Raw genomic sequence first — 24,893 nt, 5'->3', positions numbered from 1 at the left:
AGAGTACATTCGAGGAAGAGTTCAGCAACATATTAGTTCGTCCCACAAACTCTTCGCGAAATGACGACAGCGAGAATATACGGGAAATTTGAGTTCATGCGGAGTGTCGCCTACAGTACTTCTTCCTATTCGCAGATGGAACAGCGAACGAGGTCAAGATAATGATATCACATGTACCTTCTCTCACCGTAAATTCTTTGCGGACTACAGGCATAGATTTCCTTCTGCTCGCTTCAAGTGTCCGTTATCCTGAATAAGGAAAGTTATTTGAGCATTCTGTCTGTGACATTTTGTCTTTGTGTATACGTATTTTATGACACGCCTCGAGTGTGTTGATGTCCAGACGTGTTCCCCTGGTGTAGGAGCGGCGCGCGCACGAATTTCTGCACTGGGTCAACGTTTACTACCAGCAAACAAGTACACTCATTTACAGAATCGCAGATGCTGATGGGCTATACTTTAAAAAGACACAGTTACAGAGGAAGTGACCACGAAATTTTTGTTGATTTTTATGTGGTTTTACCTTTCCTAAATTTATTCAGTGTGACGACTGTGAGGACCTTGCGTAGATGACAGGAAGTAAATAAGTAGTGAAGACTCTTGTACTTACAATAGACATTCCTGACGAGGAAAGCACGTACCTTCGACACGAGTTAAATTAGTGGCTATGCACCGATAAAATATTTTAGTTTTCAAGTACGTATTTCAATTTTCTGTAATGTTGTTTATGATTCAGATTAGCGGAGAAGGCGTTTGCCTGGTATTACGGCACTCAACTGCAGAAAACCGCCTGAAAACCGGACTTAGGTAGGGTTTTAGATGATAACTAGCGGATTCTACCCGAGACCGGCTCACCGCCATTCCTCGCAACCCACAGCACTTTGTGTCAAGCTATGCGATCAAGTTAAAACCAGCGGAAAGTGCTCCAATTGGAGCATAGAAAATGTGAATATGTTCGTCTTTAAAAGACTGACAGAACAATGGGAAACCAGCTGCCAAAATCGTCATTCCGTCCACCTCACCAAAAGTTTGGCACGCGAAGATATTCGCGCTTTTTTTAAACCAGAACTTTCTAAATCTTTTTCGTTAAGCCCCCATAATCAGCATCTCCACTCACTGCAATTGTCTATATGTCTCTCTCCTACTGTCTCCCTTTTTTCCCATTGATTTACATGTAACCCATGGCCACCGTCTTCTCTCCCTGTCTCCTTTTGTCTTTTTTTCCATTGCCACTGTGTCCAACTTACCTCGGGGGCTCAGAATTTCTGGCGAGTCCTACTTGTATGGTCTCCACTGACCTGCATTTTTGATTTCCACTGGCTCTTCCCTCATTTGCTCCCAATGCTTTTATTTCCATCCATCTGTTTCTCTTTTCCTACTACTGTCTCTCACTGGCCGTCAATATCTCCTCTCTCTTTGTTTTCTACTGATGCTGTCTTCATCCATCTCTTTTTCTCTTTCACTGGCACATTCTCTCTCCCACCACCACTCCCTCTTTGTCTCCCACTATCACCGTTTCCTCTCTCTCCCACAGTAACTGTGTCTCTTCTACTCTCTCAGCATAAAGAGCGAGAATATATTGGCATGCCAAAATTTTTGGTGAGGAAGGTGAATGAGGATTGAGGTAGCGGGTTCCTCACTATTATATCAGAGTGTGAGGAGCTTTTTCGCCTTTTTGTGTTTCGACAGGAACATTTTCCCGCTGGTTCCCTTCTTTTCCCTGCTACAACAAGTTGTACTGGTTGTATACAACGAATCCTATATGTCAATCAAGTTTTGACATTTCATTCATACGCTCCGGCACACTAACACACTTCGACTCATCTAAACAACAAATAAGTACACACAGTATAAGGTTAACACAAAATCATTTGATTTACATTTTTTTCTGCGTACTTTGCTCATGGATCACTTTTAATGGAAAACGGCTTATGATTTTTATCTTAAAAGAGTAAAAATGTTATTAGAAATATTTCATTGAATACATAACTTTTGCAGTCACTCTATGTTCTTTTCACACATGTTGAGATGATTTCCAGCCAATTTGTTGTCACTGTAGTACCACCGTGGATGTATTTGTATAGCCGTGAGGTGCCCATTATACAGAGACAAAGCGTTCTTGGGAACATATGGTAAAAATTTTGACGATCTGCCATACTACCGTGAATGGAAATAATAGAAGTGGCCATCCTCACAATTCGTACTTTTCGCGCTCAAAAATCATTGTTTTTCGGGATTTTCTCAAGAACCGCCCGTGAACAAATGGTGCTTTTGTAACCCGCCTGAGTTCCAACCTAGACGAGGCCTAATACAGAAAAACTAACCGATTTATCAATTTCTTTGGGCTGTAGGAAGGGTGTAATGTTTAAATACTGACCCTGTAGTGTAGGACAGGCACACGATACACGTTCTTCCGAATGGTCGCTACGCCAATAACTATCCAAAACATTTCACCCATCCATTCTGTTATCAATAGAACGTGAGATATGATCCCGTGAAAAATCGCGTTTTCGCAAACAGCTTTTGGAAACATAAAAACAGACGGTATCACTTAGTATTACCGTTATAAAATTTTCCCTTCTCGCTAGTTCGTTTCCTACATCCGCGCCATAAAGAACTATCTTCGGTTCAACTCGTATTTTGACTTGTCACCAGTAAGGCTGGTTCATTAAATACGAGCCTCCCGACCTTAGCTCTACAGCAACTTTGCTGGCCAGAAAAAAAAAGTTTTCTGATATGTTACAACTACGAGTATCCCCACATTTTTGGGTCTATGGAATGAAAAATGAATCCGATAGAATCTAAACAAATAAAATGTTTGCCGATTTCCTGAGTACGTCGCGTTTGCAATTATTTTGAGATGAGTCAGTATTCCATATTACTCGTATCCACTACTGCGTGCCTACTATGGCTACCAAAATTTGGACATGGTTGTAAGGGAGATGACTAACATCTGACGACGATTTTAAGGGACGTTTAAAAGACATTTAGTAGCAATAAATTTCAACAGCACAACAACGTTGAATTTCCTTGGGATGGGTGGCAGTTGAAATATAAATTAATTTTGCTTACGTTTACGTAAAATATCATAAGGTATCATATTTTTTGGTTAACTCCACAATAGCAGAGAATGTTTTAAGAAGGCAAAAGTGTGTAATAAGACTCATTTGTGGTACAAATTCAGAAATCAGTACTCGGTCCGCCTGTATAGATGGGTGTGCCGGCACGGTACCACAATGTATTCTGTCAGACAGCTGGTTCCCTCTGTAATAAAAAAGCTGAGTGAAGTGTTCAACGACCATCTTGAGCAGCTGTCATCTGACGTCAACCCAGACCAAACGCCGAGAACAGTAACGATCAAAATGAAGAAACAAATAAAAAAAAAAAGTGGTCAACGTGACAAGATCCTCATGCGGGGGACCCGCGTTCGTTTTCTGGTACAGACAGGAATTCTTCCCTGGTGGAACGACTGGACAGGGTTACACTCAGCCTCATGTGCTAATTAAGGAGCTGCCTGGACTCCAAGGTCTGAACGTCGACAACAGCCGTGAGTGCGGTGCATACCGTATCCAATTATAAATGACTGAGGACGGCAAAACGGTCGGTCGACTGTCCAGTAATCTTAAGAACTGATCGCCGGGTTTCCGTATTAAACTCAAATCTTTTAAATATGTTTTATATGAAGTTTTTTGACGTGTCACACACCTATGGATATCCCCTCATTTTTGGGTTTATCGCATTCTTAAAAATGATTCTAATAGAATCGAAACAAAACAGTTTTTTTGTTCTTCGCATGTAATACACAAATTTGCACACACACACACGTAACATATACGCGCTACAAGCACTTATTTTCAAAAACTGTAGAACTCTGCAATTTTTTTCTTCTTGTACAAATAGTTTTTGGAGTCTTCATCTACACTTACATTCGCAATTAGTATTTAAGTGCCTGGGAAAGGGTTCATCGAACGACCTTCACAATAATTCTCTAATATTCCAAACTCGTACAGCGCGCAGAAAAAATGAACACCCATATCTTTCCGTGCGAGCTCTGATTTCTCTTATTTTAGTATGATGATCGTTTCTCCCTATATAGGTCGGCGTCAACAAAATATTTTCGCATTCGTGCTGCCATTCTTTGAAATTTCTTGATGTATTCCGTCAGTCCTATATGCTGAGGATCCCTAGCAAAAAATATTCTAAAAGAAGAAGGACAAGCGTAGTGTAGACATTCTCTTTAGTAGATCTTTTACATTTTCTAAGTCTCCTGCCAATAAAACGCAATCTTTGGTTAGCCTACCTCACAAAATTTTCTATGAGTTCCTTCCAATTTAAGATGTTCGTAATTGGAATTCCTAGGTATTTAGTTGCATTTACACCTTTAGATTTGACTAATTTATCGTGTAACCGAAATTTAACGGATTCCTCTTAGCACTCATGAGGCTGACCTCACACTTTTCGTTACTAAGGGTCCATTGCCAATTTTTGCACCACACAGATATCTTTTATAAATCGTTTTGCAATTTGGTTTGATCTTCTGATGACTAGACGGCTGTATAGACGTCTCCTAAATCGTTTATATAAATAAGGAATGGTAGAGGACCCTTAACACTACCTTAGGGAACACCAGAAATAACTTCTGTTTTACTCGATAACTTTCCACCAAGTACTACGAACTGTGACCTCTCTGACAGGAAATGACGAATCCAGTCACATAACTGAGACGATATTTCATAACCACGAAATTTGAATGCAAGCCGCTTGTGTGGTACAGATTGAAAAGCCTTCAGGAAATCAAAAAATACGGAATCAATTTGACAATTTGGCGTCCCTTGTCAATAGCACTCAACACTTCGTGTGAGTAAAGAGCTAGTTGTGTTTCACAAGAACGATGTTTTCTAAATCCGTGTTGGCTGTGTGTCAATAGACCATTTTCTTCGAGGTAATTCATGATGTCCGAAACCCAATATAACTTCCAAAATCCGCTGCATGTCGACGTCAATGATATGGGCCTGCAACTTAGTGAATTACTCCTATTTTCTTTCTCGAATATTGGTGTGACCTGTGCAACTTTCCAGTGTTTTTGTACGGATCTTTCGTCGAGCGAACGGTTGTATATGATTGTTAAGTATGGAGCTTTTGTATCAGCATACTTCGAAAGGAACCTAACTGGTATACAGTCTGGACGGGAAGACTTGCTTTTGTTAAGTGATTTAAGTTGCTTCAGTACTCGGAGGATGTTTACTTCTACGTTCAGTATTGTCGCCGATAGTATTTCCATTGCCATCGCGCTGGGAAGGCATTGATTGTGTCTTGCCTTTATCATACTTCACGTACTACGAGAATCTCTTTGGATTTTCTGCCAGTTTTATAGACAGAGTTTCATAGTGGAAACTATTATAAGCATCTCGCATTGAAGTCTGCGCTAAATTTCTAGCTTCTGTGGAAGATCGCCAATCTTGGAGCTTTTGGGTTCCTTTAAATTTGGCATGTTTTTCTTGTTCTTTCTGCAACAGTACTCTGCCCCGTCTTGTGTACCGAGGAGGATCATTTCCGCCCTTTGTTAATTTATTTGGTATAAATCTCTCAATTGCTGCCGATACTATTTCTTTGAATTCAAGCCACATCTGGTCTACACTTACATTGTCAACTTGAAAGGCGCGGTAATTGTCTCTCAGGAAGGCGTCAAGTGAGTTCTTATCTGATTTTTTGAATAGGTTTATGTTTCGTTTATTTTTGGAGGATTTGGAAGTTATAATATTCAGTCTCTCTGCCCGTGTTTACTAATTCCTATATCCGTTTTGATGCTCGTTATTAGCGCAGGATTATTTGTCGCTAAGAGGGAAGTGTGTTTTCACAACTATTTACTGTTCGCGTAGGCTCATGAACTAACTGCTCGAAATAATTTTTTCAGAGAATGTATTTAGACAATTTAGGATGATGTTTTATGGGTAGCGCCTGATTTAAACATGTATTTTCGCCAACATATGAAGGGTAAATTAAAGTCGCCGCGAACTATAATTGTATGAGTCGGATATGTGTTTGAAATGAAAGTCAAGTTTTATTTGAACCCTTCAGTAATTGTATCATCTGAATTGGAAGGTCGCTAAAAGGATCCTATTATTATTTATTCCGGTCGCCAAGAATGACTTCTGCCCATGCTAACTCACAGGAACTATGTACTTCAATTTCGCGAAAGATAAACTACTTCTAACAGCAACAAACACCCCACCGCCAACTGTGTGTAGCCTATCCTTGCGAAACACTGGTAGATTTTTCGAAAACATTTCGGCTGAACTGATCTCCGGCTTTTGCCAGCTTTCAGTGCCTATAACGATTTGAGCATCAGAGATTTCTATTAGCGCTTGGATCTCTGGTACTTGCCCTACACAGCTACAACAATTTACAACTGTCAGACCGATGGTTCCTGGATATACGTACTTTCTGTGTTTGGCCTGCACCATTTGAAAATGAAGTCCTTTTTTGTGTTTTCCTGAGAGCCTCTAACCTATAAAATCGCCCAGTCCACGCCACACAGCCTTTGCTAACCGCATAGCCGCCTCCTACGTGTAGTGGACTCCTGACCTGTTCAGTGGAACCCGGAAACCAACCACCCTATGACGAAGTCGAGGAATCTGCAGCCTATGCGGTCGCAGAACTGTTTGAGTCTCTGATTCAGACCCTCCACTAGGCTCTGTACCAGAAATCAGCAATCGGTCCTGTCGACTATGCTGCAAATGGTGAGCTCTGCTTTCATCTCTCAAACAAGACTGGCAGTATTCATCACTTCTGTTAGCCGCTCTGTTCCGATCCGAAGCGACACGCATTACAATACCGACGTGAGCAACAATCTGCAGTTGGCTGCATGTGTACTCTTCATGGCATCCGAAAGTACCCCTTCCACTTCTGGAATGACACCACCCGTATGCACGCGGAGTGCACATTAGCTTTCTTCCTCTTCTTGACAGCCAAGTCGCTAAGGGGCCCCATAACGCGCCTAACATTGGAGCTCCCAAATACCAATAATCAAATTTAATTTACATCATAATGCCTGACTTAATAAGTCTGCTGCTCTTTCTCTGAACAGTCCACTTATTGTTCATAAGAGAAAGAACTCTTTCAAAGAGTTAAAAAATGTTCTTGTGTTGTGTGAGTCAACTGAAAAATAAATAACGTATCGAGCGTCTCTGTAATCCTCTTTCGCGAGACCTTGTTACTTGCGTTATTTGTAGCACAGCTACCGATCGGTACGAGGCGAGCACATCCGTGGGTTGCCAGTACAGTACTGACCGAGAAACAAACATTCCCCCTGTCACGACCTCTGTAGACGCGTACGCTGTATAGCTCTTTCTCCAACCCTTGCATTCTTTTGAATCAAACCGTCTTCTTTCCGTACAAGCACAGATCTAAAAGAGACTATATGTCGACAACACTATCGTTTATTAGACGAAAACTTTTGGAGATCTGTCGCTTAGGGAACTTGAACTATCGATAGCACTTCGCGGGATTAATGTTTACAACAGTGATGACTAACGAAATATTACGGGAAAACAGGTGGGTCAATAAGGGAGCCGGGCGGAGTAAGAAAATATTGCTATAACCCGGGAAATACGGGAGAGCTGGTCATCCTAGTGAGTACGAAAGTATCTTGGATTCGCTTAACAATACGCCGCAGGCATGCAGATGTGGCACGTACTGAACTGCGCTGCGGTTGTTTACCTGCAGACTACAGCCGCACGTCAAACGACGAAGGCGCCGGTCCCGGTGCCGGTGCTGCTGCCTGTCGGCGCCCCGGAGAGATTGGCTTCCATGTTTCGAGCCGAGCTCACGAACACGGTGGCGGTGTGCGCGCGCACTACGGGAACAACTGACGACGCGAGCTCCGCCAATATTTCGCGCGCTGCTTCACTCCCGACAACAGCGCCTCTGCGGCGGCACCTCAGAACTATTGCTCCCAGGTAGTAGACGGCGGAAGTACCATTACCCACTGCATTCACAGTTTTTGGCAGATTCCATACCGACGCATTCGGTTGCTTTATTCCGCTTCTTTCGGTAACTCTGTCAGATCGCGTCTTGGTTACCCTGTTCATATAGTTCATGAAAATAATTAAAGACCACTGTTGGGCATATTCCACGACAGTTACATCCATGGAACGTATAGTCAGAAAAGTGGTCTCACGCACCCAATGGTGCCGATGGCAAAAGCAGACATGTCGTGGGCTCATTGACTGTTGCCGGCAACAGGTGTCGATATGTCATAGTACGACGGTAGGCGCCCGCAAGGGGTACAAACGCGCGGGATTAGCGGAGGGGTTAGCCGGCACGGTAGCTCAGCGTGCTCGGTCAGAGAGTTAGCCGCCCTCTGTAATAAAAAAAAAAACTGAGTTCATAGATCAACAACGAACTTAAAACGGTGTCTTACGACGTCCGCCCCGATCAGATGCAACGAACGAAATAGAACAAAAATGAAATTTAAAAAAAGGCGGTCTAAGGCGCTGCAGTCGTGGACTGTGCTGCTGGTCCCGGCGGAGGTTCGAGTCCTCCCTCGAGCATGGGTGTGTGTGTTTGTCCTTAGGATAATTTAGGGTAAGTAGTGTGTAAGCTTAGGGACTGATGACCTTAGCAGTTAAGTCCCACAAGATTTCACACACATTTGAAAATTTTTGGAAACCGAAGTACAGACTTAATTTTCGCACATTTCTGACAATGGATGCCTGCAATTCTACTGAATCACAGGTTTAACAATGTGTAGTACGAAGGGAATTACTGTGATTTTCAAAGTTTAGCTCTGTTGTTATCTTTGGGTCAATATGACCCGAAAAGGAATTTATCCTTCCATAACTTTTTAATGTTTAAATGATATTGCTCCTGACTTGATGACTTTGTTATTCTAATTATTCTAAATACTTTAAATTTCGAATTAAAAATATTAGTTACCTCGCACTTGCTAAAACTTAATTTGTTACACTTTTATTCCTCGGGGGGGGGGGGGGGGGAAGGGGGGGGCTCAAAAATTCACAGAATGTACAAATATCTTAGTCAAGTTTTATTTCTACATGCCTGAGGTATATGCTTAATGGTTTTTTTATGATAAAGCAAGTACTGATTTCTTATCGTTGAAATGTGCGAAAGTTACGCAACAACGTAAGTCGCTAATTGGGTTCAAATTATTAGAGCACGTTCTCACTAACAGTTAGATTTTATCAACTGTTGTACCTACCGTAGTAATTTCCGTGTGTCCATCATGACGAAACGAGTTCCTTTCCGATGAACAATTGGAAGCATTAGTAAATGCCTCTGACAGCGAGGAGAATATTTCCGAAGAAGAAAATCACACCAGTAACGAAAACATCCTTCATGTGATTCAGAAAACAATCAGATACTGATATCTCGAAGGACAAAGTAGAAGCTGTTTAACTGATTCAGTCTAAAGGCAAAAAATCAGCGAAAATATTATAAAACTGATTCTGGTCCGGCGAGACACGCTGTCGTCGGACTAATTCATATAAAATAATTTTTTTCAGATTGTGATGAAGGATAATATTCACAGTGTTGTGGTGGAAATGACTAATATTGGGGGTCGAAGAGTTCATGGGGATAGCTGGAAAACATTAGATGAAATTACACTTGCAGCCTATATTACCCTTTTATTAATGGCTGGTGAGTAGAATTCATATGGTGAATCAAAAAAGAATCTAAGGGATCCAGAAACAGGCAGAGCCACCTTTCCCTCCCGTAATGTCGCTGAAACGGCTCTGTTGCATCTCTCGTGTTTTTCGTTTGGATAAAAAGCCTGATCGAATAGCACGAAGAGTAAATGAAAAGTTGGCAACTATTAGAGTTCTGTGCGATAAGTGGGTGGAAATGCTTTAGGTCTATGTAATCCTGCCATAAATGTAACCGAAGGGTTTATCCGTTCAAACAATGTATACCGAGAAAAACCTCGAAATGTGGGTTATAAATGTGGGCATTATGTATCTGTGCTACTTCTTACGTTTTAAAGACACAATCTACGGATGAAAATTACCTGGACAAGCACCTGGGAAAAACCAAAGTATGAGGGTTGTCACGGATCTGACGCATGAGCTGAAACGACAAAATGTCGCATGTGACAATTTACTCTCATCATATGCATTAGGCAAAGGATTGCTCAAAAGACATCTTACAATGCTAGAGACGGTGAGAAATAATAGGCCTGAACTCCCTAATAATATATCAAGCGAAGAAGAAGTTCACACTACTAATTTCTTTTTTATGAAGAATACCACGGTGGTATCTTGCCTTCCAACGAAGAACGAAAAGGTTTTCCTAATGAGCACAATGCACAACAGTGAGAAAATGAGCAACAGAGAAACAAGGAAGCAAAAATGATATTGGACTACAATGCAAGTAAGGGAGCAGTTGACACATCGGATCAGCAAGCAGCAGGAAAACCAATCGGTGGCCAACGATCATATTCTGCAATATCATTGATACTTCTGCCTGCAGTGCTTTTGTGCTGCGGAGAGAAAGAAATGTTGTTTGCAAAAGAAGAATATTTCTCGATGAATTGGTAAGACATCTAGTTACTCCTTACACTGAAACTAGAAAAATACTGTCAAGAAATGAGCAGTCAGCAGCCACTGTTAGAAGAATGCAAACAGGAAGTCCGTCAATAGCAAGCTCCAGAGATGCCAACCAAAACAGAAACATGCCAGATGTAAATTATGTCGATGAAACTATGACAACAACTTGATGGGGATACCAGTGAAGTGTTCAAATTGTAACCAACATGAAAACTTCCTGGCAGATTAAAACTGTGTGCCCGACCGAGATTCGAACTCGAGTAGCAAAAATTACAATGTACTGTTGCAGTGGTACACAATAGGAAATTTCAGAAGAGAGAGAAGCAATAGGCTATCCAGCAGTGACGTCGGCTCAAACACTAGGAACAAACAGACGGAATATTTGTTCAAGTGAAGGAGCAGAGTAGTAAAGATGCTGGAATCGTTTTAGTTAGTTCAAATGAGGGTCCGGGCACACATCTCCAGTTTTTGCATGGTATTCCTAAATCTCTAAATGCGACTAATATGTCGATTCTTGTGAAAGCACAAGATCGCTTTCCTATCCATCCTTGTCCAAGCAAATGGTTGTATTCCATCTGTATGATCTCATCTTGCTATCTTGCGAAATATTTAGTTTTTAGGCCATTTGCAGTTTACTTCTATCCTACGCTCCTACCTTCGCAGGCATCGTATCGAAGATTTATACTGCATACAGATAAAATGGAAAACATCATCTGCAAGTCAGAACGTGGAAAGTGTGAGTTTGGAGTGTTTGTGACGGTCGGTCACGGAAGAGGGTTATGACGAAAAAGAAAAGGAGTACCAATGTGAAGGCAAGCTGGAATCTCAAAACCACTCACCAGTGATACAAATAGCCATAACAGAAAAACGTGCTGCCGAAGCCATAAAAGCTGGACTATGGAGCAATGGGAGAAAGTGTTTTGGCCAGATGAGTCTTGTTTCAGATTCCAACTTCTTTCCAAGTTGAGATTCCAAGAGCAAAACATGGCGGCAGATCGGTGATGATCCGGGCAGCTATATCGAGGTATTCCATGGACCCTATGGTTACTCTGCTAGCTTGCGTTATCCTCAAAGATTATACGACCAGCCGGCCGGGGTGGCCGTGCGGTTCTAGACGCTACAGTTTGGACAGCTACGGTCGCAGGTTCGAATCCTGCCTCGGGCATGGATGTGTGTGATGTCCTTAGGTTAGTTAGGTTTAAGTAGTTCTAAGTTCTAGGGGACTGATTACCTCAGAAGTTAAGTCCCATAGTGCTCAGAGCCATTTAGCCATTATACGACCATGGACGAGTGTTTGTCCCCCAATGGCAATGCTGTTTTCCAAGACGACAGGGCCCGTGTTCACACACATCGCATCGTCTAGGACTGGCTTTGTGAGCGTGAGGATGACATGTCTCATCTCCCCTGGCTGCCACAGTCACCAGATCTTATATTACTGACCCTTTGTCGTCTACGTAGGAAAGAAGGGTGCGTAATCGCTATCCATCTCCATCATAGTTACCTGAAATTTCCGCTATTTTGCAGGTATAAGATTCCCTTAAAAACCGTACAGGACGTGTATGTGTCCATTCCGGGACGATTGCAAGCTGTTTTGAACGTCAACGGTTTTGCTAATCGTATTAGGTATGGAGGGATGGTCATGTGTTGTGTTTTCGGTCTTTTCATATTCCTAACCACTACCCACTCCCTCCCCCCTTCCCTTCGCACCCCCATCCCCCATGTCCACCACGAGGGCGTATATGCACGTGCTTCTGCAAAAAGCCTGACTATTTCGCGCTATATTAAAACTGTGTGCTGGCCGAGAACCGCTACCTCTACACCTCGGAACTGGAGTCTGCGCTGTATCAGCTGAGCCATCTGAGAACACCTCAGCGCCATTCTGTAAACTTAAACTCCTACTTGGTCCTCTCGGCTTATTTTGAGTACAAAGTCGTTTCTAGTTTCACACAGTGTGATTAACATACCTTTATAAGGAAATACCCGAGAATTACACTTTATCATCGTCTGAGAATGAGGAATTCCGTATAATATTCTAAGTGGCAAGATGACTCTCTAAATCAGCGGTAGGTACAATCTGCAGGCTCTAGTCTCGCATGGCATAGGGTTCTAACCTACAAATATTATGGAAAAGACAAGGCCTTTTAGAGAACAGTAACAATAAACTACCTGAGCCTTTGACGTAGCATCACTGAAGTTACAAGGTTGTTAAGAGTATCATTGCACAGCAAATATAAATCTCACAAGTGCACAGTGCACGACTAAAACATACTAAGTTACTGCAACATTTGCATATAGTCTTGCGTTTTATCTTCACGTACGAAAATCTTACTCGGCATATAGACAGTTAATTCAGTCATTCAAATGCGCTTGACAAGCATAGTTAGGAGCTAGAGCTCTGGGATACGACATGCGTGTGTGTCATCCGAAGTTCTTAAGCTAACTGTCAAACTATAGGCTTAAATCATGGTTTTCTTAGCCAGCAGTGAAAATCTGTCACTAGTATGCAGCCATTGTTTTATTGTTGCAAGTTTTCTTTCGCTGACTTTGAAATTAAGGGAGTTGGCGTAATGGCAGGAAACTGCACTCGTATGCAGGAAGATGGAGTTTCCAATCTCCGTTCAGCCATCCACATCCACTGAGAGTACAAAAGTCAGGGGATAGCTCCTAATATCGTGTAGGATCTCCTTTTGCCTGGCGTATTGCAAGTCGTTGGAGGTCCCCTGCAGACATAATGGCTAATGCTGTCTCTATAGCCGCCCATTACGGCTAAAGTGTCGCCAGAGCAGAATTTTGTGCACGAACTGACCTCACGATTATGTCCCATAAATGTTTGATGGGATTCATGTCGGATGATCTGCGTGGCCAGATCATTCGCTCGAACTGTGTAAGGTGAAATAATGTATTTTGTAGTTCACTTCTTCTAGGGTTGAAGACAACTGTGTGAGTTGACATGACATGTTTAATGTTGCAATAGTCTCTCAGATGGGACGTTATACTCGCTCTGCCCCTCTGAGTCACCTGTCCGCCTGGGACACCCCTTTAAGTGATTTCCATGTCACCCCCTGCATCGTCCCTCTGAATTCCAAACTAAAACGCATCTTGCTGCTTGTTTCACCTTCCGCTCAAACATTCATTATAGGAGCAGCGTGTTAACTGCCGTCGATTGAATGTCATCCCTTTTTGCATTACATACTGATAGGCAAATTTGCTCATTACCGCCGAATTAAGTTAGGTGCCATATTCACCTTCCCATTGCGATGTATAAAGCTCTCATGTAAGGAGCGAATCTGACCTCCATTTATTCTGCCACCTCATAACTGTCCAAAAAATTCTTCGAACCAATCGCGAACAGCCTTTGCCTGGTGACACCGTGCATCGTTGTTTGGTGATACGAAGCCCGTGAATGGCTGCAGATGGTCTCCATGTAACGGAACATAACCATTTCCAGTAATAATCGATTCAGTTGGATCAGGCTAATTCACGTAAGCAAAGCTCACCCCATTATTGAGCAACCACCAGTTGCACAGTGCCTTGCTGGAAAGTTCTCTCCACGGCTTCGTGGGGTCTGTGTCACACTCAAACTCCACCATAGTCGCATGACAACTGAAATCGAGGCTAATCTGACGAGGCTACTGTTTTCTAGTAGTATAGGGTCACCAACATGTGCTCGAACCCAGGAGGGCTGGTTGGTTGGTTGGTTTTGGGACGGGGATCAAACACTGAGGTCATCGGTCCTATCAGATCATGGCGGTGCAGGGAAGAAAGTTGGCCGTGTACTTTCAAAGGCACCATCCCGGAGTTTGCCAGGAAAGGCGATGCACGCGATGTCTACATCTACATATATAGTCTTAGATGGAGATTTCAATTTACCAGACATAGACTGGGACACTCAGATGTTTAGGACGGGTGGTGGAGACAGAGCATCGAGTGACATTATACTGAGTGCACTATCCGAAAATTACCTCGAACAATTAAACAGAGAACCGACTCGTGGAGATAACATCTTGGACCTACTGAAAACAAACAGACCCGAACTTTTCGACTCTGTAAGTGCAGAACAGGGAATCAGTGATCAAAAGGCTGTTGCAGCATCCCTGAATATGGAAGTTAATAGGAATATAAAAAATGGAGGAAGGTTTATCTATTTAGCAAGAGAAATAGAAGGCAGATTTCAGACTACCTAACACATCAAAACGAAAATTTCTGTTCCGATACTGACAATGTTGAGTGTTTATGGAAAAAGTTCAAGGCAATCGTAAAATGCGTTTTAGACAGGTACGTGCCGAGTAAAACTGTGAGGGACGGGAAAAACCCGCCGTGGTTCAACAACAAAGTTAGGGAACTACTGCGAAAGCAAAGAGAGCTTCACTCCAAGTTTAAACGCAGCCAAAACCTCTCAGACAAACAGAAGCTAAACGATGTCAAAGTTAGCGTAAGGAGGGCTATGCGTGAAGCGTTCAGTGAATTCGAAAGTAAAATTCTATGTACCGACTTCACAGAAAATCCTAGGAAGTTATGGTCTTATGTTAAATCAGTAAGTGACTCGAAACAGCATATCCAGACACTCCGGGATGATGATGGCATTGAAACAGAGGATGACACGCGCAAAGCTGAAATACTAAACACCTTTTTCCAAAGCTGTTTCACAGAGGAAGACCGCACGGCAGTTCCTTCTCTAAATCCTCGCACAAACGAAAAAAATGGCTGACATAGAAATAAGTGTCCAAGGAATAGAAAAGCAACTGGAATCACTCAACAGAGGAAAGTCCACTGGACCTGACGGGATACCAATACGATTCTACACAGAGTACCCAAAAGAACTTGCCCCCCTTCTAACAGCCGTGTACCGCAAGTCTCTAGAGGAACGGAAGGTTCCAAATGATTGGAAAAGAGCACAGGTAGTCCCAGTCTTCAAGAAGGGTCGTCGAGCAGATGCGCAAAACTATAGACCTATATCTCTGACGTCGATCTGTTGTAGAATTTTAGAACATGTTTTTTGCTCGCGTATAATGTCGTTTTTGGAAACCCAGAATCTACTCTATAGGAATCAACATGGATTCCGGAAACAGCGATCGTGTGAGACCCAACTCGCTTTATTTGTTCATGAGACCCAGAAAATATTAGATACAGGCTCCCAGGTAGATGCTATTTTCCTTGACTTCCGGAAGGCATTCGATACAGTTCCGCACTGTCGCCTGATAAGCAAAGTAAAAGCCTACGGAATATCAGACCAGCTGTGTGGCTGGATTGAAGAGTTTTTAGCAAACAGAGCACAGCATGATGTTATTAATGGAGAGACGTCTACAGACGTTAAGGTAACCTCTGGCGTGCCACAGGGGAGTGTTATGGGACCATTTCTTTTCACAATATATATAAATGACCTAGCAGATAGTGTCGAAAGTTCCATGCGGCTTTTCGCGGATGATGCTGTAGTATACAGAGAGGTTGCAGCATTAGAAAATTGTAGCGAAATGCAGGAAGATCTGCAGCGGATAGGCACTCGGTGTAGGTAGTGGCAACTGACCCTTAACATAGATAAATGTAATGTATTGCGAACACATAGAAAGAAGGATCCTTTATTGTATGATTATATGATAGCGGAACAAACACTGGTAGCAGTTACTTCTGTAAAATATCTGGGAGTATGCATGCGGAACGATTTGAAGTGGAATGATCACATAAAATTAATTGTTGGTAAGGCGGGTACCAGGTTGAGATTCATTGGGAGAGTCCTCAGAAAAAGTAGTCCATCAACAAAGGAGGTGGCTTACAAAACACTCGTTCGACCTATACTTGAGTATTGCTCATCAGTGTGGGATCCGTACCAGATCGGGTTGACGGAGGAGATAGAGAAGATCCAAAGAAGAGCGGCGCGTTTCGTCACAGGGTTATTTGGTAACCGTGATAGCGTTACGGAGATTTTTAGCAAACTCAAGTGGCAGACTCTGCAAGAGAGGCGCTCTGCATCGCGGTTTAGCTTGCTCGCCAGGTTTCGAGAGGGTGCGTTTCTGGATGAGGTATCGAATGTATTGCTTCCCCCTACTTATACCTCCCGAGGAGATCACTAATGTAAAATTAGAGAGATTCGAGCGCGCACGGAGGCTTTCAGACAGTCGTTCTTCCCGCGAACCATACGCGACGGGAACAGAAAGGGAGGTAATGACAGTGGCACGTAAAGTGCCCTCCGCCACACACCGTTGGGTGGCTTGCGGAGTAAAAATGTAGATGTAGATGTACATCTACATCCATACTCCACAAGCCACCTGACGGTGTGTGGCGTAGGGTACCTTGAGTACCTCTTTCAGTTCTTCCTTCTATTCCAGTCTCGTATTGTTCGTGGAAAGAAGGATTGTCGGTATGCCTCTGTGTGGGCTCTAATCTCTCTGATTTTATCCACATGGTCTCTTCGCGAGATATACGTAGGAGGGAGCAATATACTACTTGACTCCTCGGTGAAGGTATGTCCTCGAAACTTCAACAGAAGCTACTGAGCGTCTCCTGCAGAGTCTTCCACTGGAGTTATCTATCATCTCCGTAACGCTTTCGAGATTACTAAATGATCCTGTAACGAAGCGCGCTGCTCTCCGTTGGATCTTCTCTATCTCTTCTATCAACCCTATCTGGTACGGATCCCACACCGGTGAGCAGTATTCTAGCAGTGGGCGAACAAGCGTACTGTAACCTACTTCCTTTGTTTTCGAATTGCATTTCCTTAGGATTCTTCCAATGAATCTCAGTCTGGCATCTGCTTTACCGACGATCAACTTTATATGATCATTCGATTTTAAATCACTCCTAATGCGCACTCCCAGATAATTTATGGAATTAACTGCTTCCAGTTGCTGACCTGCTATATTGTAGCTAAATGATATGGTATCTTTCTTTCTATGTATTCGCAGCACATTACACTTGTCTACATTGAGATTCAATTGCCATTCCCTGCACCATGCGTCAATTCACTGCAGATCCTCCTGCATTTCAGTACAATTTTCCATTGTTACAACCTCTCGATATACCACAGCATCATCCGCAAAAAGCCTCAGTGAACTTCCAATGTCACCCACAAGGTCATTTATGGATATTGTGAATAGCAACGGTCCTATGACACTGCCCTGAAATCACTCTTACTTCGTAAGACTTCTCTCCATTGAGAATGACATGCTGCGTTCTGTTATCTAGGAACTCTTCAATCCAATCACACAATTGGTCTGATAGTCCATATGCTCTTACTTTGTTCATTAAACGACTGTGGGGAACTATATCGAACGCCCGGCGGAAGTCAAGAAACACGGCATCTACCTGGGAACCCGTGTCTATGGCTCTCTGGGTCTCGTGGACGAATAGCGCGAGCTGGGTTTCACTCGATCGTCTTTTTCGAAACCCATGCTGATTCCTACAGAGTAGATTTCTAGTCTCCAGAAAAGTCATTATACTCGAACATAATACGTGTTCCAAAATTCTACAACTGATCGACGTTAGAGATATAGGTCTATAGTTCTGAACATCTGTTCGACGTCCCTTCTTGTAAACGGGGATGACCTGTGCCCTTTTCCAATCCTTTGGCACGCTACGCTCTTCTAGAGATCTACGGTACACCGCTGCAAGAAGGGGGGGGGGGGGCAAGTTTCTTCACGTACTCTGTGTAAAATCGAACTGGTATCCCATCAGGTGCAGCGGCCTTCCCTCTTTTGAGCGATTTTAATTGTTTCTCTATCCCTCTGTCGTCTGTTTCGATATCTACCATTTTGTCATCTGTGCGACAATCTAGAGAAGGAACTACAGTGTAGTCTTCCTCTGTGAAACAGCTTTGGAAAAAGACATTTAGTATTTCGGCCTTTAGTCTGTCATTCTCTGTTTCAGTACCATTTTGGTCACAGAGTGTCTGGACATTTTGTTTTGATCCACCTACCGCTTTGACATAAGACCAAAATTTCTTAGGATTTTCTGCCAAGTCAGTACATAGAACTTTACTTTCGAATTCATTGAACGCCTCTCGCATAGCCCTCCTCACGTAATTTTTGTTTGTCTCCAAGGGTTTAGCTATGTTTATGTTTGCTGTGAAGTTCCCTTTGCTTCCACAGCAGTTTTCTAACTCGGTTGTTGTACCACGGTGGCTCTTTTCCATCTCTTACGATCTTGCTTGGCACATACTCATCTAACACATATTATAGGATGGTTATGAACTTTGTCCACTGATCCTCAACACTATCTGTACTTGAGACAAAACTTTTGTGTTGAGCCGTCAAGTACTCTGAAATCCGCTTTTTGTCACTTTTGCTAAACAGAAAAATCTTCCTACCTTTTTTAATATTTCTATTTACGGCTGAAATCATCGATGCAGTAACCGCTTTATGATCACTGATTCCCTGTTCTGCGTTAACTGTTTCAAATAGTTCGGGTCTGTTTGTCGCCAGAAGGTCTAATATGTTATCGCCACGAGTCGGTTCTCTGTTTAACTGCTCAAGGTAGTTTTCAGATAAAGCACTTAAAAAAATTTCACTGGATTCCTTGTCCCTGCCACCCGTTATGAACGTTTGAGTCTCCCAGTCTGTATCTGGCAAATTAAAATCTCCACCCAGAACTATAACATGGTGGGGAAATGTACTCGAAATATTTTCCAAATTATACTTCAGGTGCTCAGCCACAACAGCTGCTGAGCCAGGGGCCTATAGAGACAACCAACTACCATGTCTGAGACTGTTTTAACCGTGACCTTCACCCAAATTATTTCACATTTCGGATCTCCGTCAATTTCCTTCGATACTATTGCACTTCTTATCGCTATAAACACGCCTCCCCCTTCACTGTCCAGCCTGTCTCTGCGGTATACATTCCAAAAAAATGGCTCTGAGCACTATGGGACTCAACTGCTGAGGTCATTAGTCCCCTAGAACTTAGAACTAGTTAAACCTAACTAACCTAAGGACATCACAAACATCCATGCCCGAGGCAGGATTCGAACCTGCGACCGTAGCGGTCTTGCGGTTCCAGACTGCAGCGCCTTTAACTGCACGGCCACTTCGGCCGGCTATACATTCCATTCTGAGTTTAGAATTTCATTACTGTTTACATCTGGTTTCAGCCAACTTTCTGTCCATAGTACTATGTGAACATTGTGATCGTTTATTAAAGAGAGCAGTTCTGAGACCTTTCAATAGACGCTCCTGCAGTTTACTATTAGCAGATTAATATTGTTATTCCCTGTTGCATTTTGCCTACTCCTACCTTGCCGCGTCTCAGGAGGTGTCTTGCCGGGCCTAGGGAGGGAATTCCTTAACCTAAAAAACCCACATGTGCACTCCCCACGTACTCCGCTCCCCTTGTTGCCGCTTCGTGCGTGTAGTGCACGCCTGACCTATTCAAGGGGACCCTACATTCCTCCACCCGATAGCGGAGATCGAGAAATTTGCACCCCATATCTCCGCAGAACCGTCTGAGCCTCTGGTTTAAGCTTTTCACTCGGCTCCAAACCAGAGGACCGCGATCGGTTCTGGGAACGATACTACAAATAGCTCAGATTCCACCCCGCGAGCGAGGCTTTCCGCCTTCACCAACTCCGCCAACCGCCTGTATGAACTGAGGATGACCTCTGAACCCAGACGGCGGGAGTCATTGGTGCCGACATGAGCAACAATTTGCAGTCGGGTGCACCCAGTGCTCTCTATCGCCGCCAGCAGGGCCTCCTCCACATCTCGGATGAGACCCCCCGGCAAGCAGACAGAGTGAACACTGGCCTTCTTCCCCGACCTTTCCGCAATTTCCCTAAGGGGCTTCATCACCCGCCTAACGTTGGAGCTCCCAATCACTAATAAACCCCTCCCCCCCCCCCCCCCCCCCCGTGTGCCTGCTCGGACCTTGCTGAAGGAGCGGCCACATGTCGACTCACAGGCAGAGCGGGCGATGCCACACGGCCAGCCCCGTGCACCGCTGAACCCGCTACTCCCCTTGGGGAGAGGGTGGCCCAACAGCGCCCGGTACCCGCGAAGATGTCTCGACAGCAGGGACAGTGGGTGAATCACGTAACACCTGGGGTGTACCATGCGACGCACCAGATTCCCCACTGCCGCTACACTCCGAGGCAGCAGCCTGAAGACGGCTGACCGCGGCCATCAACACGTTCAGCTGTTCGCGAACAGTGGCCAGCTCCTCTTGCGTCGGTGCACAGCAGTCACACATCCTATCCATCCTAAGAAATCAATTTGCTGTAGAGAGTTAATGAACTTTTAACTAGACTGCTAATTCACTAAAGGCGGCTGATAGTTGACTAAACTGTGGTTACTAGACACTTCTTGTAGAAAACAATGAAAATAACACTACCTGTCCCTGGACTGTATTCAAAACAGACACTAGCACTATATATATACTACGAATGTAGAGCGGGACAATGAGTTGAGAATGTGGGTTTCGCGGGAGTCGTGCCAGAGATAAATCCCTGCAGTCGCGCTATTCTCTGTGTCTTCGGTGGCTCAGATGGATAGAGCGTCTGCCATGTAAGCATTAGATCCTGGATTCGAGTCCCGGTCGGCGCACACATTTTCATCTGTCCCCGTTGACGTATGTCAACGCCTGTAAGCAGCTAAGGGTGTTCATTTCATTGTAAACGCTAACACTACTGGCATCGTGGCTGACTAAAGGGACTCTCTCTGACTGTATTCAAAACAAACACGAAATCTAAGGAACACTATTACTAGCACTCGACAATTAAAGCTTTATAAAAGCAAAAACACACGGAAGAAGAAGTGACAAGTAAGAAAAATACAGTTAATACTTAAATTAACGTAGCTCGCTGCACAGCAGACGTGACGCAGACGTGCTGTTAGCAAAGCCAGTCGCGTCGGTTGTCCGCTGCCATAGCCCATCGACGCCCAATTTCGCCGCACTGTCCTAACGGACACGTCCCACGTTGTTTCACGCAGTGCTGCTTGTATGTTAGAACTGACAACTCTACTATAACGCCGCGATTCTTGGTTGTCAAGTGAAGGCCGTCGGCCACTGCCTCGTCCGTGATGACAGCTAATGCCTGAAATTTGATATTCTCGACACGCTCTTGAAACTGAGGATCTCGGAATACTGAATTCTCTAACGATTTCCGAAAGCGAGTGTACCAAACGTCTACCTAAAACTACCATTTTGTGTTCAAAGTCTGTCAATCCCCGTCGTGTGGCCAGAGTCACGTTGAAATCTTTCCTCGTGAATCACCTGAGTACGAATAACAGTTCCGCTAACGCACTATTCTTTTGTACCCTTGTCAACACAGTATAGGTTTTATCTAAATCACTGAAGACGAAACCGGAATGATTGCTCGAAAGCAAACGGCTGATTTCTTCCCCGTTTAGAGCTTATGTCCAACTTTAATGATCTCGCCGTCGACTGAATGTTAAACGTTAACCTTCTCACCTTTCTTTTTTGACTTTCAACTCCTTATATAAACGTATCGAAGTTGACAACATATTCGTGGTAACGAAGCTGCAACACAGTGTCGACGCCTTTGATTAACATTTAGTGTGATTTGTGAATTCCTTAATGTTAATCCTCAAACACAGTGTGGCGGCTGCAGAATCAAATTGAAGAGTTGTTCCCCTGTGCAACCTCTCCATCTCAGGGCAGCACGATTTTTACCCTCTACAGCTCCTGATATCTTAGTACACGTCCTATCATCCTGTCCCGTCTCCTTTACAGTCTTTTCCATATGTTCCTTTCTTCGCCGAATCTGTGCAGGAACTCCACATTCCTTACCTTATTATTCCACCCAAATACTGTAAGTAGGCTGTTTAGGTTTTTTTTATTGGTAACGCCACCTCTGTATGAAAATCACTGGCTGTGCTGTGTGCAGTCTGTGGCTAGTTTGCATTGTTGTCTGCCATTGTAGTGTTGGGCAGCGGCAGCTGGATGTGAACAGCGCATAGCGTTGCGCAGTTGGAGGTGAGCCGCCAGCAGTGGTGGATGTGGGGAGAGAGATGGCGGAGTTTTGAAATTTGTCATGAACTGCTATATTTATATATGATGATATCAAGGTAAATACATTGTTTGTTCTCTATTAATATCTTTCATTTGCTAACTATCCCTATCAGTAGTTAGTGCCTTCAGTAGTTTGAATCTTTCATTTAGCTGGCAGTAGTGGCGCCCCTGTATTGCAGTAGCCTGAGCAGCGAAGATTTTTGTGAGGTAAGTGATTTGTGAAAGGTATAGTTTAATGTTAGTCAGGGCCATTCTTTTGTAGGGATTTTTGAAAGTCAGATTGCATTGCGCTAAAAAAAAATATTGTGTATCAGTTTAAGCACAGTCATGTATAATTGTTAAAAAGGGGACGTTTCATATGGCGACCCTGCCAGGATACCTCACTGAAATCTTCTGATTTTTTCTTATAGTTTGTGTAATTAGTGTAGCTATTGTTTATTGCTACCACGTAATTGTAGAGAGAATTTCCTTTGTAGTTGTAGTTTTTCATTGTTGTACAGTAAAACAGTTGTGGCATGCATGTAGATTTGCACCAAGTATTTCGCAGCTGCGCTGGCAATTAAGTAGACATTATTTCCATTGCTATGTTATTTTATTTTGCTATTCAAATTGTGCTTTTCTGTGTTATCGTGTGAAATATTGTGACAATTATGGCGTGTGAAAAACGTAATACTAGGCTCCAAAGTAAACTGAGAAATGACAGTGAAGACGAAGGCAGTGTGTTAACGCCGCAAAGTAATGAATTAACTAATGTTCAAAGTAGTAATTTGGTAATTGCGCATAGGGAAATGGAGCGGGCGGCAAACAATGGTGTAGACAGTGAAACAGGTAGTGAACAGGGAAGCGTTATCGATCGATTGGTCGGCAACAGCTCGCCTCAGGAATCGGGAATGACAGAACACAATATTGCAAATACTGCAGACTCAGGTTTTGGGTTCTCACCGTTTTCTCAAATGAGTCAAGACACATTTTCCGCTTGTCAAAATGTGAATGTTGCCGGTGCAACTTCACTGCCGAAAAGCACTGAGGAACATGTTTCAGACACCAGTGCATTGTTATTAGAATTAATGCAACAAATGGGAAAAAAGCTTGAAAAGTTAGACACAATGGAACAACACCAGAGACAAACACAGCAACAGTTAGACACAGTGGAACAAAATCTCAAAAAGTTAGACACAATGGAACAAAATCAGAGACAAACACAGCAACAGCTTCAAAAGTTAGACTCATTGGAACAAACTCTTGAACAAACGCGTGAAGATTTAACTACTGAGTTACATCACATTGAATCGAAATGTCAAAAAGTCTGTAATGACGTAAAAACTCAAATTTGTGAGCATTTTCAACCTATTTTTTCGCGGCATGAAAATGCATTACAGAATCACGAAGCAGCCATAAAAGAACTGCAAATTATTGTTCATGAAAATCATGAGACCTTGCAAGCTAAATTTGACTCAGTTGCATCTACCGATTCGGTTACGCAACTTGCAAAAACTCAGGAAAACTTTAAGGACACAGTAGATACTCTGAAACTTGGTTCAGAAAAACACACTGAGGAAATAAGTACACTATCGGAGAAAGTAGCCGAACTTTTGGATCAGTTCACTAATTTATCTACGAAGGTAGATGATAATCTGATTGACGCAAGACCGGTAGTCTTTAATGACACAGAAGAGTACGAACAAATTAGGAAATTCAAACAAAATCAGAATCAAATTAATACACAACACCAAAGAGAAATCCGGGAAGTACAAGATCAGCTGACACAGGTAATACAAGAATTACGTATTTCAGAGGACACTCGCGCTCCAACACGGGAAGAGGGACTTAGAAATATGGAAAAGCCGCAAAATAATAACACAGGGCATTTCGGAAATTATGAAAGAAATTGGCAATGTGCACCGAATTTTGAGATGGAACGGCCGACACGACCTAACAATGACCGATATGCGACTCGCCGACATGATGATTTTGACTATAAGCTGTTCATTACTACACGTAAATTCAAAACATTTAAGAATTCCGGCAACGACATTCATCCACAAGCGTGGCTCCATCAATTCTCTCATTGTTTTCCTCCCAACTGGTCATTGGAGCACAGATTAGAATTTATGTGTGGCTACTTAGAGAATGAACCAGCTGTAAGAATGTGATCGGTCATTCACGATTGCCACTGTGAAGGAGAATTTTACCATGCCTTCCTCTCAGCATATTGGTCTCAAGCCACACAAGACCGAGTAAAACATGGTATCATAATGATGAAACATTTCGAACAATCTGAATTCTCCAGTCTTGTGAAATATTTTGAAGACATGTTGCACAAGAATCAGTACCTGTCAAACCCATACAGCCCCTCAGAACTCATCCGCA

The 24,893-nt window shown here is 43.2% G+C and overlaps 1 protein-coding gene across 1 annotated transcript in view; it reads right to left on the bottom strand.

The window, feature by feature from the left end:
- The window catches only part of LOC124595593 (alpha-(1,3)-fucosyltransferase 7-like), a 333,813-nt gene extending 325,974 nt beyond the window's left edge, over positions 1-7,839 (bottom strand). The window contains exon 1 of the mRNA XM_047134393.1: positions 7,720-7,839. The gene's annotated coding sequence lies outside the window, so the exon portion shown is untranslated. The remainder of the gene's footprint in view (positions 1-7,719) is intronic.
- Between the last annotated feature and the right edge of the window lie 17,054 nt (positions 7,840-24,893).

This window comes from Schistocerca americana, chromosome 2 (assembly GCF_021461395.2).
Source record: "Schistocerca americana isolate TAMUIC-IGC-003095 chromosome 2, iqSchAmer2.1, whole genome shotgun sequence".
NCBI classification, from domain to species: Eukaryota; Metazoa; Arthropoda; class Insecta; order Orthoptera; family Acrididae; genus Schistocerca; species Schistocerca americana.
The sequence above is the reverse complement of the archived record's forward strand: the minus strand, read 5'-3'. Positions and strand labels throughout refer to the sequence as shown.